Source organism: Rutidosis leptorrhynchoides, chromosome 2, assembly GCF_046630445.1.
Source record: "Rutidosis leptorrhynchoides isolate AG116_Rl617_1_P2 chromosome 2, CSIRO_AGI_Rlap_v1, whole genome shotgun sequence".
Taxonomy (NCBI): Eukaryota; Viridiplantae; Streptophyta; class Magnoliopsida; order Asterales; family Asteraceae; genus Rutidosis; species Rutidosis leptorrhynchoides.
Genome location: NC_092334.1, coordinates 390,289,580 through 390,306,569, shown reverse-complemented (window position 1 = coordinate 390,306,569; position 16,990 = coordinate 390,289,580).

Sequence of the window (16,990 nt, the reverse complement as noted above, 5' to 3'; positions counted from 1 at the left end):
AACAATGTTTGTGTTATGATTTTCGAGTGATTTGATTTTGACAAAATGAAGAAGAAACATTCAGATAGTAATTCGGTTTATATATATGTAGATGGATATTAATTCAGATAAAATGAATTGGAGTGATGGTTTGAGTTGTTTTCGGGTATTCAAGAGGTCTTGGGTTCGAGCCCGGGTGGAGGCGTTTTCTTTTTTAAAAGAATTTTTGAGGTAGTTCTCCATTTTAAAATTTATTATTATTACTATTATTATTATTATTATTATTATTAATTGTTAATATTATTTTTGTTATTGTTATTATTGGTATTATAATTACTATTTGCTAGTATTATTATTAAGTATGGTGAACCTTAGAATTATTGTTATGATTATCATTATTAGTTATTATTATTATTACAAGTATTATAATTATTATTGTTGGTAATACTAAAATAAGTGTTAGTTATTATTATGAATATAATACAATTATAAATAATATTATTATCATTTGGTTATCAAGTAACATCATTAAATATTATTAGTATTAGTAATATTGATATAAGTATTATTATGATTAGGATATTATCATTATTATCATTAAGTATCAGAATTATTATTATTATTATTAAGTATTACGAATATTAGTTATTGCTGTTATTATTACTAATATAAGTATTAGTTAACATTTGTTATTATTATTATAACCCTAGTTACAATTATAATAATAATAATAATTATTATTATTGTTATTATTAATATTATTATCAAAATAAGTATTATTATTAAGTAATATGATTATCATTATTAATGAGATTTCTATTACTATTATTATAAGTATCAATATTAACAAAATCATTATTAGTATTATTATTAGTAAAATTATTATTATTATTAGTAAATTGTTATTATTATCAAAACTATCTTTTTAAATAAATGAATATTTTGTGCATAAAATATACTTATTACATATATTATAATTATATTAATATTTTACATAACTATATATATCAAACCTATTAATATTATTTATATAAATACTTATATATAACAAACTATTGATTTTTAAATATAACACTAAACAATTATATATATAAATATGGATATATTAAAATACCTATATAAATATTAATCATTTTGAATATATACACAAATTAAACATATATATAATATATAAATTAGGATATAATAAATAAATTTTGTTCAGTACGATTATATGTTTTAATATATATATATACAAATGGTATAGGTTCGTGAATCCGAGGCCAACCCTATACTTGTTCAATGTCGTTCTATGTATTTTTACTACAAAATACAGTATGGTGAGTTCATTTGATTCCCTTTTACTCTTTACATTTTTGGGACTGAGAATACATGCTCTGTTTTTATAACTGTTTTGTTAAATGCTTTTAAAATATATTTTGAACTGCGAATACATGAAATACTTTTATAACTGTTTTACAAAATAGACACAAGTAATCGAAACTACATTCTATGGTTGAATTATCGAAATCGAATGATGGTGAATTTATCATGTCCAAAGTTTTTCCGGAATGATGGCGAATTTATCATGTCCGAAGTTTTTCCGGAATGATGGCAAATTTATCATGTCCGAAGTTTTTCCGGAATGATGGCAAATTTATCATGTCCGAAATTGTCCCGAAATGATGAGGATATTCTATATGAAATTTGTTAAGGTCGATTACCAGGTGTTCAATTCATATGAATGAATTTTATGCATAATGGTTATGGGAAATGGGAATACTAAATCTGGTGGTCTATTAAAATGATGAATTTTATTGTTTACGATAAACCTATGAACTCACCAACCTTTTGGTTGACACTTTAAAGCATGTTTATTCTCAAGTTTTAAAAAAATCTTCCGATGTGCATTAGCTCATCTTAAGGATATTACTTGGAGTCATTCATGGCATATTTTGAAAGTCGTTGCATTCGAGTCGTTGAGTTCATCAAGATTATTATTAAGTCAATTATAGTTGGATGTATTATGAAATGGTATGCATGCCGTCAACTTTCAATGTAAAGAAAGTTTGTCTTTTAAAATCGAATGCAATGTTTGTAAAATGTATCATATAGAGGTCAATTACCTCGCGACGTAATCAACTATTGTGAATCGTTTATATTGTATATGAACGGGTCCTTTCAGTTGGTATCAGAGCGGTGGTCTTAGCGAACCAGGTCTGCATTAGTGTGTCTAACTGATAAGTCGTTAGGATGCATTAGTGAGTCTGGACTTCGACCGTGTCTGCATGTCAAAAGTTTTGCTTATCATTTTTGTCAAAAATTGTCTGCTTATCATTCTTAGTCTAGACACATCTTATTGCATTGATTGCATGAATAGTGTATAGACAAAATTCATATCTTAGCGTATCTGCTAAATCATATCTTAGTGTATCTGTTACTGTAAACTTTGTCTGACATATCCCGTAAATTCCTCGTAATTTATGAAACCTTTTACTCTCTCTCTATATATATAGATATTCTATATAGTTATAATATCATCCAATATTTGAAAATCATTTTATATCGAAAATCCTTTATTCAATCGTACAAAATGGAATTCGTCATTAGTTTAAGCCACTCGGATTCCGAAATGGAATCCCACTCAAGCTTCGAAAGCAGTGTGATCGGAATGGATAAACCAATTAGCCATCATCTATTCTGGATGAATTAGGGATGGGTCCGTAGCCTCCTCAATCATTGAAGACAAGAGGAAGGTGATCCTTTCCATCCACCACATTGCCCTCTTGGTGAAGAACCAGAAGCACTTACCAGCGAACCTGTCCGAAACACCATTTTCTCTCTCATTTTCAGAGTATCTCGTCACGATTACATACTACGTCAAATTCTAGATTTTATTTATTCGCTCGTCCGAACCGACAATCACCCCAGTGTAATAGAAGAAGTCAATAAGCTTCGCGCTCGGGTAGTGGCTTTGGAGAATATGGTGCAAAGGTTACAAACACCAGCAGCAGCACCAGCAGCATAAACAATACCACCAACAGCAACATCTGCATCCCGCACCTCAACATTACAATCAGTACCTCGAACATCAATGTCATACGCACCATAGATACGAAGGAGTACCAACAACAATGAACGATGAAGTATTAATCCATAACTTCATTGAAGAAATATTCTGTGAAGAATATATGTGGTTTCTAAAAGTTTTAGAGATTAATTATTCTAGCTCAAACCAAAAAGCAAATGAAATTAATATTATATTAACTCATTAAATCCATGATTACATCTGAAGAAAATATATATGTATATATGTTTTCATAAAGATTGTAATTAAAAATTCTTTTGTACAAACTGTTAATGGTGAAAATATTTTAACGGGTAGGTAATTGATAATGCTAAAAACGAACATATATTTCATAGCATTATTCCCCAAGAAAGACAAGCTTTTAGTTGCAATTGTTCTATTTACAAGTGATATTCGTTTAAATATTAAAAGGTGAAGACAAAAGACAGATTCGACGAATTGAAGACGCAAACGACCAAAAAGCTCAAAAGTACAAAATACAATCAAAGAGGTTCCAATTATTGATAAGAAACGTCTCGAAATTACAAGAGTACAAGATTCAAAACGCAAAGTACAAGATATTAAATTGTACGCAAGGACGTTCGAAAATCCGGAACTAGGACCAGAGTCAACTCTCAACGCTCGACGCAACGGACTAAAAATTACAAGTCAACTATGCACATGAATATAATATAATATATAAATAATTCTTAAAAATTATATATATATTATATTATTATTTAAAATCGTCGGCAAACAAAGAGTCAAGGTTGAATGAGCTGTAAAAACGAACTCCGCGACTTGCGGAGTTCGAAGGCTAAAAGAACCGCGACTCGCGGAGCCCCAAAAAATGAAAATGCCTATAAAAGCCAACGCAGTTCGACGAATTTTAATATCAATATATAATCAATCTCTCTATATCTATACGTAAATATTTATATTTATATTTTAATTTTAATTTTAATTTTAATTTTAATCCTAATAATAAGGGTATGTTAGCGAATGTTGTAAGGGTGTAAGTCGAAATTCTGTCCGTGTAGCGCTACGTTATTTTTAATCATTGTAAGTTATGTTCAACCTTTTTAATTTAATGTCTCGTAGCTAAGTTATTATTATGCTTATTTAAAACGAAGTAATCATGATGTTGGGCTAATTACTAAAATTGGGTAATTGGACTTTGTACCATAATTGGGGTTTGGACAAAAGAACGACACTTGTGGAAATTAGACTATGGGCTATTAATGGGCTTTATATTTGTTTAACTAAATGATAGTTTGTTAATTTTAATATAAAGATTTACAATTGGACGTACCTATAAATAACCATATACACTCAATCGGACACGATGGGCGGGGTATTTATATGTACGAATAATCGTTCATTTAACCGGACACGGGAATGGATTAATAGTCACTAGAATTATTAAAACAGGGGTGAAATTATGTACAAGGACACTTGGCATAATTGATAACAAAGTATTAAAACCTTGGGTTACACTCAGTCGACATCCTGGTGTAATTATTAAACAAAGTATTAAAATCTTGTTACAGTTTAAGTCCCCAATTAGTTGGAATATTTAACTTCGGGTATAAGGATAATTTGACGAGGACACTCGCACTTTATATTTATGACTGATGGACTGTTATGGACAAAAACCAGATGGACATATTAAATAATCCAGGACAAAGGACAATTAACCCATGGGCATAAAACTAAAATCAACACGTCAAACATCATGATTACGGAAGTTTAAATAAGCATAATTCTTTTATTTCATATTTAATTTCCTTTATTTTATATTTAATTGCACTTCTAATTATCGCATTTTTATTGTTATTGTATTTAATTGCACTTTTAATTATCGTACTTTTTAATTATCGCAAGTTTATCTTATCGCACTTTTATTATTCGCAATTTCATTATCGTTATTTACTTTATGCTTTAAATTAAGTCTTTTATTTATTTAATATTTTACATTTTGTTTTAACTACGACTAAAGTTTTAAAATCGACAAACCGGTCATTAAACGGTAAAAACCCCCTTTATAATAATAATATTACTTATATATATATTTGTATTTTTATAAAATTAAACTAATATAGCGTTAAACTTTGATTAAAAGATTTTCCCTGTGGAACGAACCGGACTTACTAAAAACTACACTACTGTACGATTAGGTACACTGCCTATAAGTGTTGTAGCAAGGTTTAAGTATATCCATTCTCTAAATAAATAAATATCTTGTGTAAAATTGTATCGTATTTAATAGTATTTCCTTGTAAAATTTAATAGCTATTTTATATACACCTCGCATAACATCAAGTTATTTTTGGCGCCGCTGCCGGGGAACATCTAGCTTAAAAGCCGAAAGCGCAACGCTAATATATATAAAAAAAAATTCTTATTAAGTTTTAATTAGTTTTTGTAAAATATATACTTTTTAAAATTTTAAAAATTAAAAAAATTAAAAACCGAAAAAATATATATATATAAATCTATTTTTAAGATTTTTTTTAAATTATAAAGTATTTCTATTTTTATTTTAGTTTTTAAAACATAAGTTTTTATTTAATTTATATAAATATTTTATATATTTATTAAAACAGAAAATTTAAACAGAAAAATAAAAAAAATAAAACAAAATATAAACCTGTCAAACGAAAGCTCCTGATCTGAAATTTGATGCCCCGCGACTCGCGGAGTTTCCAGCTTCGAGCACCGCAACTCGCGGAGCCGTCTGACACGGGCCACACAGAAACCCTAACAGCATTTATTACGGTGTAATTATTTATTATTATTATTATTAACCCTAATTACTTAATTATTATTATAAATAGTTTTAAAATTTTAAAATAAATTGTATTTTAAATTTTAATTAGTTTAATTAGTTTATAAAATTAATAGTTTTATAAATTAAATAATATAAAAATAATATTTTTATAAAAATTGTAATTTTCACAACTTTTAGTATATTTTTATATTTTGTCCCTTTTTAATTGTTTTAGCGTAATATTTGTATTTTTCGCTAGTTTTTAGTTTTAAACTTAGTTTTTGCCATAGTTATATTTTTATTTCTAGATTTTTAGGCTTTGCCGTAAAATCTCTTAAGTGCTTTTTCTTTAGACTAAGATTTAGGTGCTTTAGAATTTTGCGACGCCTTTTTAAGTTTTAGTTTCTTTTTAAGTTATTGCCATTTGGGATATAGTTTTACTTGTAAGCTTTAATATTTTTAGACACCTTTTACCTATGTATCAATTATCATTCCAATTAGTAATCTCAATTTGCGATTATAATTTTAAGTTAGTGATAGTAATAAGGTTGGGTTAGTCGAGTGTTTTTAAGTTCTATAAGTCACTCTTTTTCTTTCTTATTTTTATTTTTCGATCTTTTTCCGACACGCTCTTTTTCTTTCTTATTTCTCGCTATTCTAGTTTTTAGAACATAGATTTTTTATTCTACTTCTTATCTAAATTTCTTAAAATTACGAAAATTTATTTTAAGTGGTTAAATTGATAGACATCAAAATTTTCTGGTTCGTAGTAATAGTTGGATTTGTACGTGGACCGGGTTATTGGAGCCAAACAGTCCTCAATTATATTGAGACTAAACGAATCTTGCCCCTCTGCTGCATCTTTTGGCTATTCGAAACGTGGGCAAAATCAGAAAAGTCTATTAATTGGATAACTTATATAATTTTTCTTTCCTTTTTAAAAACTAATAGGATATTCAGTGAATGCACCGAGCAAGACGTTCACCACCTTTTGTACGTTCACCACCTGTAACTAGATCAAGACATTTAGCAAATATTACCGCCGTTGATTTTTCTTTAGAATCATCATCCAGTCGACCAAGTACTCCAGTTCAAATTTCCGATAATCCATTTTTTGAACCCGACCTCACAATTGAGAATCCAAAGAATATTCAGGGATGATTCATAGATCCTGAACCACTAAACTTTCCTCCGGAACTACCAATCATTCAAACAGAGATTGTTGAGGAACGAACCATTAAATCAGAATCCTCTAGTGATTCCGATTCAACAAATTCAATTATGGAGAATCTGGAACCTTTAAGTATGGAAGACCGAATGAGAGCTAAACGCACTGGCCAAGGTCACGCAATTACTCATCCTGACATTAATGCGCCAGATTATGAAATCAAAGGACAAATTCTACACATGGTGACTAATCAATGCCAATCTAGTGGTGCGCCGAAGGAAGATCCAAATGAACATCTTCGTACCTTTAATAGGATCTGCACTCTATTTAAAATAAGAGAAGTTGAGGATGAACAGATATATCTCATGTTATTTCTCTGGACTTTAAAGGGAGAAGCCAAAGATTGGTTGGAATCGTTACCTGAAGGGGCGATTGATACATGGGATGTTTTAGTTGAAAAATTTCTTAAACAATTCTTTCCTGCATCTAAAGCCGTAAGACTTCAAGGAAAATTGTTACGTTCACACAGAAGCCAAATGAAACTCTATATGAGGCGTGGACAAGATTTGGAAAGTTATTAAGAGGATGTCCGCAACATGGTTTAGATACCTGTCAAATAGTACAAATATTCTACCAAGGATGCGACATCACTACAAGGAAAGACATCGATATAGCAGCTGGTGGTTCTATTATGAAGAAAACCGAAACTGATGCTTATAAAATTATTGATAACACTGCTTCCCACTCACATAAGTGGCACCAAGAAAAAGATATCGTTAGATCATCTAAAGCAGCTAGAGCCGATTCTAGCCATGACTTAGATTCCATTTTCGCAAAGATAGATGCTGTCGAGAGACGAATGGAAAAGATGACTAAAGATATACACTCAATACGAATTAGTTGTGAGCAGTGTGGAGGACCACATTTGACAAAAAATTGTCTCAGTATTGAACTAACAATGGAACAAAGAGAGAATATTTCATACATAAACCAAAGGCCTGGAAATAATTATCAGAATAATTATCAACCGCCAAGACCGATTTACAATCAAAACCAGAACTATAACCGAAATATTCCATACAACAACCAACAAGGTCCTAGCAATCAACAAGTGTCCAACAATAATTACAATCAGCAAAGACCTAATTTTCAAAACAAACCACCACAACCAGATGATAAAAAGCCGAATTTAGAAGATATGATGACGAAGCTAGTTGAAACTCAAACGCAGTTTTTCACATCTCAGAAACAAACTAATGAACAAAATGCTCAAGCATTTAGAAATCAACAAGCTTCTATTCAAAATCTGGAACAAGAAGTAAGTAACCTAGCAAGATTAATAGGTGAAAGAAAACCGAGAAGTTTACCTAGTGATACAAATGCAAACCCCCGGAATGAAACAGCTAAAGCCATTACCACAAGAAGTGGTACAACACTTAAACCACCTAAAATACCTGTAAATTCTGATGAAGCTATTCCTACTCCACAAGAACCACAACCTGAACAAGATAAGGAAAAAGAACTGGTAGTTGAAAAGGTTAATGAAGATAACACAGTTAAGGCTAAACCTTATGTTAAACCATACCAACCACCACTTCCTTACCCGAGTAAAATGAAGAAAGAGAAACTTGAAGCCGAGCAATCCAAATTCTTGGATATGTTTAAACAAATAAATGTAAATCTTCCTTTCATAGATGTGATTTCAGGAATGCCTAGATATGCTAAATTCTTGAAAGATCTAATCTCAAATAGAAAGAAAATGGAAGAACTCTCGGCCGTTACTATGAATGCTAATTGTTCAGCAGTGCTGTTGAATAAGATACCAGAAAAACTATCTGATCCAGGAAGTTTCACAATTCCATGTTTTCTGGGTAGTCTAAGTTCAATAGAAGCATTGGCAGACTTAGGTGCTAGTATAAATCTAATGCCGTATTCACTATACGTTAAACTAGACCTTGGAGAATTGAAACCAACAAGAATAAGCATACAACTAGCCGATAGATCAATAAAATATCTTAGAGGGATAATGGAGAACATGCTAGTTAAAGTTGGTACTTTAGTATTTCCAGTAGATTTTGTTGTTCTGGACATGGAAGAAGATTCTCAAGTTCCTCTCATATTAGGAAGACCATTCTTAAACACGGCTAAAGTAATGATAGACGTGTTCGGTAAGAAATTGACCCTAAGTATAGAGGACGAGAGTGTTACCTTTTCAGTTGATAGAGCAATGCAATAACCGCAATCTGCAGATGATACATGTTATTATATTCAAACTATAGATGCACATGCAGAATTATTAGAAGAATTTCCAGAATTACAAGGAACAGGAGAATGTTCTTTAGGAGAAGGTAATGAACCAATTGATGAAGTTGAAATGTTAGCTACACTTATAGCTAATGGATATGAACCAATAACAGAAGAAATTCAAATGCTAAAAGAAGAAGACAGATATCGATATAAATCATCGATAGAAGAACCACCGAAATTAGAGTTAAAGCCACTTCCAAACCATTTGGAATACGCTTATTTACATGGTGAATCTAAATTACCTGTAATAATATCGTCTTCTCTTACTGAAAATGAGAAATCACAACTCATTTCTGTGTTGAAAGCTCATAAACCAGCCATTGCATGGAAGATTCATGATATTAAAGGAATAAGTCCTTCGTATTGCACACATAAAATCCTTATGGAAGAAGGTCATAAAACGTATGTGCAACGCCAACGAAGACTAAATCCTAATATGCAAGATGTAGTTAAAAAAGAAATTATTAAACTGCTAGATGCAGGTTTAATTTATCCAATTTCTGATAGTCCATGGGTAAGCCAGTTTAATGCGTGCCTAAGAAGGGTGGCATGACTGTCATTACAAATGAAAAAAATGAGCTTATTCCTACTAGGACTGTAACAGGATGGTGTGTATGTATTGATTATAGAAAATTAAATGACGCCACCAGAAAAGATCACTTTCCCTTACCTTTCATTGATCAAATGTTGGAAAGATTAGCCGGAAATAGTTATTATTGTTTTCTTGATGGATTTTCCGGATATTTTCAAATTCCAATAGCACCCGAAGATCAAGAGAAAACCACATTCACATGCCCTTATGGTACTTTTGCTTACAAACGCATGCCATTTGGACTTTGCAACGCCCCTGCAATCTTTCAAAGGTGCATGATGGTGATTTTTCACGACATGATAGAAGAATGCATGGAAGTTTTCATGGATGACTTTTCAGTCTTCGGTGATACATTTGAATCATGTCTAGTTAATCTGGAACGAATGCTTATTAAATGCGAACAATCAAATCTAGTTCTTAATTGGGAGAAATGCCATTTCATGGTTAAAGAAGGCATCGTTCTTGGACATAAAATCTCAAAGGAAGGAATTGAAGTGGATAGAGCTAAAGTAGATGTAATTGCTAAACTTCCACATCCCACCAATGTTAGAGGAGTTAGGAGTTTTCTAGGGCATGCCGGTTTTTACCGACGTTTCATAAAAGACTTTTCTAAAATTGCCACTCCTATGAATAAACTCCTAGAAAAGGATGCTCCATTCATCTTTTCAGATGAATGTATCAAATCTTTTAATATTCTTAAAGAGAAACTCACTAATGCGCCGATCATGATAACACCAAATTGGAATCTACCGTTTGAACTAATGTGCGATGCAAGTGATTTTGTAATGGGAGCCGTTTTAGGACAAAGGATTGAAAAACGATTTCAACCTATATATTATGCTAGTAAGACGTTACAAGGAGCACAAACAAATTATACAACTACTGAAAAAGAACTCCTTGCTATTGTCTTTGCTTTTGACAAATTTCGATCATATCTCGTTCTAGCTAAAACGGTGGTCTATACCGACCATTCTGCTCTTAGATACCTATTTTCAAAACAAGATGCTAAACCAAGATTAATCCGTTGGATCTTACTCTTACAAGAGTTCGATATTGAAATCCGAGATAAAAGAGGAGTAGAAAATCTCGCCGCTGATCATCTTTCTCGTCTTGAAAATCCTGAATTAGAAGTTCTAAATGAATCGGCCATACAAGACAACTTTCCTGATGAATATCTATTGAAGATAGATTATAATGAAATTCCATGGTTTGCAGACTATGCAAACTACTTAGTTTGCGGATTCCTTGAAAAAGGATTGTCGTACCAAAAACGAAAGAAATTCTTCAGTGATATAAAACACTATTTCTGGGAAGATCCACATTTGTTTAAAAGTTGTCCCGATGGAATAATACGCCGATGTGTATTTGGAAATGAAGCTAGTAAAATCTTAAACCATTGTCACACAGGACCAACAGGAGGGCATTATGGGCCTCAATTAACAGCAAGAAAAGTTTATGAAGCTGGATTCTATTGGCCTACAATTTACAAAGACGCACACCTTCTTTGCAATTCCTGTGATGCTTGTCAAAGGACCGGAAAAATAAGTCAACGTGATGAAATGCCACAAAATGTCATTCAAGTATGTGAAGTATTTGACATTTGGGGTATTGACTTTATGGGTCCATTTTCAAAATCTCATAATAATCTCTACATTCTCGTTGCCATTGATTATGTATCTAAATGGACGGAAGCACAAGCTCTCCCAACTAATGATGCACGAGTTGTAGTCAACTTTTTAAAACGTCTTTTTGCAAGGTTTGGAACACCGAAAGCTTTAATAGGTGATCGGGGTACTCATTTCTGTAATAATCAACTTGAGAAAGTTCTTAAAAGATATGGAGTAACTCATAAAATCTTCACTGCTTATCATCCACAAACAAGTGGACAAGTTGAAAATACCAACCGAGCTTTAAAACGTATTCTAGAGAAAACCGTAGGATCAAATCTGAAGGAATGGTCCATTAAGTTGGAGGATGCACTCTGGGCTTTTAGAACAGCCTACAAAACTCCAATTGGAACCACACCTTTTAGACTCGTTTACGGAAAAGCATGTCATCTTCAAGTAGAAATTGAACACAAAGAATTTTGGGCTTTGAAGACATGTAATCTTGATTTACATGAAGCTGGACGTCTACGATTAAGTCAACTAAACGAATTAGAAGAATTAAGACATGAAGCATACGAAAATTCGTTAATCTATAAAGAAAAAACGAAGAAATGGCATGATAAAAGAATCAGAAGTTTAAAAGAATTTAAAGAAGGAGACAGAGTTCTTCTTTTCAATTCACGATTCAAGCTATTTCCTGGAAAATTGAAATCAAGATGGTCTGGACCATTCATAGTCAAAAGAGTTTTCCCATACGGAACGATAGAATTAATAAATTCAAATGGGATTGAATTTAAAGTTAATGGTCACAGAGTTAAACACTACATAGATAGTCCAATGGAAGTCGACAATGAAGTTAATCATAATTTCGATACCACAGCTAACTAAGTGTGGGGAGAATCAAGTCTTTAAAGGATAATATGTATTTCTGTTAAAGTTAGATTGTCTGTTTTCGTGTAGTTTTCGAAAATGGAACCCGAATGGTCTTTCCCTAGCAGACCCTAAAGAACTAGTCTTCTCCCCCCATTCTGAATTTTTATTTTTTTTAGGTTTTTACGAAATGAAGACTGCCTGTGAACGAAACCATGGTCTAATGCTACACGCTTTGATCACTAAACGTAATAATGACACACTTCCGAGTGAAATAGTATCAGTAATCAGAAAAAGATTGGACGGAGTAAGAAAAGAATCCAGATGCGAAGATAATAAGTTACAATTTGGTAAAGGAAAATCAAAATCCGCAGCGAAAAGAAGAGCACGACACCTTGAAAGATGTCACAAATGCGGAAAATGGTCACATGGAGGTAAATGTTCAAATAATCAAACCTATTCAAATACCGAATTTGTTACTTTATGCAGAGACGGACCGTTCATATGTTTAGAAGAAAAAACACTGAATGCTCGAGGTTACGCCTATGTAGCCATGAAAAACCAATTAAACCGACTATCTTATGAATGAGATAGATCATATAACTAAGAATACTATCTCACAGGTAAGTCTGTACAGTTTTTATTTTTATTTTTAACCTTTTGATAATAAACGCTAATTTATTCGCTATAAAGTATTAAATTGGTATTGAATAAAATTAGGTTTGGCGACCGAAATTATTGATATCATTCAAAAATTTATTACATCACTGCGAAATTTAACGTTTATTCTTAAGGTATAAATATCTTTAATCAATCAACCCAAAATATTTCAAAAATTCGTCATGAGTTAAAATAGGTTATGGAACCGAAATTACTTTACCGAAAAGAGGGGCGCATATTTTTGATAATATTTGATTGATTAAAGTGGGATAAAAAGCCAAAAAGATTTTTAATTTTATTTTTACCATTTTAAAATTAATATATAAATCTTAAATTAATATTGTGAACTCTGTAAAATCAATATATTTAAGTTTGTCGATATTTGAAAAATTAATATTTTTAATATAAGTTTGTATGTATAAAAACAAAAATATAATATAAAGTTTGGTGTGAATTTTTAATATTATGCATTTTTAATTAAGTTTGGTGTAAATTTTTAATTTTATGCATTTTTAAATTTAAGTTGGAGTGAATTTAAAAACAAAAATTTACTTTATTTCGTTAAGTTAAAAATATGATTTTTAAAATTCATTGTAAGTTGAAGACTAGGTCTTTGAACCGAAATTGCTTTATCCGAGGGAGGGACGAGAACTTTTATTATCATTATTTTTAATCTTATTGAATTAAAGTATGCCAAAAACATTAAAAAAACCCAAAAATCTTAGCTTTTAAAACAATCACTACAAAAAGACAAATTTTAAAATTTTGTCGAAGGACGGACTAGGACATCGATCCGAAACGACCTCGTCATAAATAACAAGGGAAACAAAATTTTAAAATTAATTACTTAATTGTTTTAATTAGTATAAGATGTTTAAAAAAAAATACAAACTCTGCGACTCGCGGAGTTTGAAGGGTCAAACACCGCGACTCACGGAGGGACCAAAACCCAGAAAAAAAATAAAAATGTAATCAGCTCAGTCCACACACCACAAAAATAAAAATACTGCGAAATAACACCCGAAAAAACCCGAGAAAACACTCCCAAATTCACAATTTTTCACCGTTAATCATCAAATCTTTTACTAAAATCATGTTAAGAAGGATGCTATCAAGGAATTACTCAAGAAAAACGGTAAATTTCTACACCTAAACACCATTTAATCCGAAAATTAGTGTTCTTGAGCAATTGTTTATCCAATTCGATTTTGATGCTTTTTAGTGTAATTATGCTTAAATTGCTTATGTATTGTGCTTGTATAACCTAGATTGATGCTATTTAACATAATTAGAAGCCTTAAACTTCAAATTTTGAGTAATCTAGGGTTTGTGTTCTTGAGCAAATTTGGGGTTTTTTTGATATAAACAGGTTATGGTCGATTTTTGTCATGAATTAGTACTAAATTAAGTAGTGTAACATGTTTAGGTAGTTAAATGATCCAAACTTTGAGCCTAAACATGATTTTTAAGAATTAAAGTGGACTTTTTCAAGTCAAAAATTCATGAACTTGATTTATTTGATATATTTGCCAATTGAGACTTGTTTAATTGTTAGTAATGATTATTTTGACATGTTATTTGAGTTGAATGCTTATGAACTTGGCGTACATTTTCGTATATGCTTATTTGAAAAAGTGTAGATTTGATAAAAATATGAAAATGAGCTTAAGTTTGATATAAATTGAACATGTCATTGTAATTATTTTGATTGATGATTTTGCTGACACTAATGCATATTTGGATGCACAAAAATTGTGTTTGATGTATTTTGCAGACTGAAAGGGGTGAATCTTCATCCCAAGCTCGCAATGCTCCTCCTGAGAATGCAGAATAACAGGATGTTGATAGCTATTATAAACAAGATATACCTCATTCAGTTATGACATTTTCAGATATGCACTTGGAAGATTTGCACCCGAACTTGAGATTTGACAGACGTTGGATAGATTATCTAAAATACCAAAGGGGCTTGCATACTCTTCATTCTAAAGTTGTTGAAGTACCTAGGGTAATAGAATGGGGACCATTAGAAGCTGTAGAATTGGCCGGGCCAATTAGAGAATTACTTACACAGAGGTATGGTAATTCTACTTTTAACCATTGGGTACGATTATTCAGCATGCGTAGACCTGTATATAAAGTATGGTGTGAAGAATTGTTGTGTAGTATAGAAATAAATGATCGGGTAGCTAGTTTAACTGATCGATCTTTTATTAGATTTTTGTTAGGAGGTTCGATGCGCCACATGTCTCTACTAGACATGGCTCAGGCCTTACGTATATATACGCCTGAGGAGTTAGCATCTGCCGATTGTAGAGGGTTGATATTGAACGGTAGGAAAATTGATGAAAATTTTGATACACATGGTGTATGGAGTCAAATGACTAGCCATCACCGATTTAAAGGGGGAAATTACTCTTATTTGGATATAGATAGAGCAGAGTTAAGAGTAATTCATAGGTTTTTAGCCAATTCGATTACACAACGAGGTAAGAATAAGGAAAAGGTAAATGAACAGGATTTGTTTTACCACATGTGTATTCGAGACCCACAAAGCGCTGTAAGTATACCTTATTGTGTGGGTTATTATTTATCAGCTATGGTTAGGGGGATGAGACCGCATAGCATAATAGGAGGTGGTATATTTATTACTTTGATTGCTGAATATCTCGGTGTGGATATAAGTCGGGGGGGGGGATTATTAATCGAAGAACCAGAACCCCACGATACAATTGGTTTAAATGTATACCATGGTGCTAAAGTTTTGAAGAGGCGAAATAATGCCGCAGTACGATATAATGGTAGACATCCACAGGTTGAGAGAAACCAACAGCCAGGTAATGTGGGAGGGGGAAATGAAATGACAGAATTCCAAAGGTTTATAGCTTCACAAGAGTACGAAAATGCTAGACATCGAGCATTTGAAGATTGGAAAGTTCATCAAAACCAAATCATAGCTTATTGCCAACATATAGGTAGAAACTATATTCCTAACCCAACGCCCATATTTCCTCCCTGGTCTATAGAGATGCAACCACCGTATCCTACGTATAACCCAGCTGAAGCATTCTATAACACATACGGTTATGCATGGAATCCCTACTGGTATCAGTATCATCCCTAGTGTACTTAGTTTTATTTATTTTATAATTTGTAATGTTGATACATTTAATACTTATGTTAATATTGTAATAGTTTTTATAATTTTCTAACTTTTATTATTAGATTTTAATAATTTTTGAATGTGGGGTAATACACCAAACTTCAAAAATATGTATATATGTTTGCAGTTTATCTTATGTACACAACAGGGTAAAACAACGCATTTTCAAAGACTGGCATTAAGTTCAGCAAAAGTAACTAATTTTGACGACAAGATGCAAAATAAATGTGATATAACAACAAGACGGAATGAACAAATGATGTGCACCATTTATCATTCAACACAAACACAAATATGTTTGGAAACTTTGGTAAAATTTAATCATTTTCACGCAAATCACCCTCAATAATTTAAATTGTTACTGATTTCTTGCAAATGAGGGCATTGCAAGATCTTAAGTGTGGGAAGGGGTTAAATTCTTTCGGATTTTAAAATTTTTACTTTATACACTTGGTTACCATTAGAAATACTAGTAAAGTAGTAGTTGTATTAGAATCTAGTGCTCTCTGATAATAAAGAACAGCCCTAGTCTTATATACTGACTACCCAATTCTAGTAAAATTTTTCAAAATTTTCAATTAAATGAACTTAAAATAATGTTTATACATATTTATGAACGATAAAACTAGGTTTTAACACCGAAATTATTGTTACCTCGGAAAGGACATAAATTGAGAAACAAACCAAAATGTTAAAATTCATTTAAAATGGAATAGAGGACAATAAAAAGGAAAATAAAAGCCAAGTGTGGGAAAATTTACCAAGATATTTTAAACATATGTCACATATTTCTGTAACAAATAATTGAAAATACTTTTGTTTTGAACG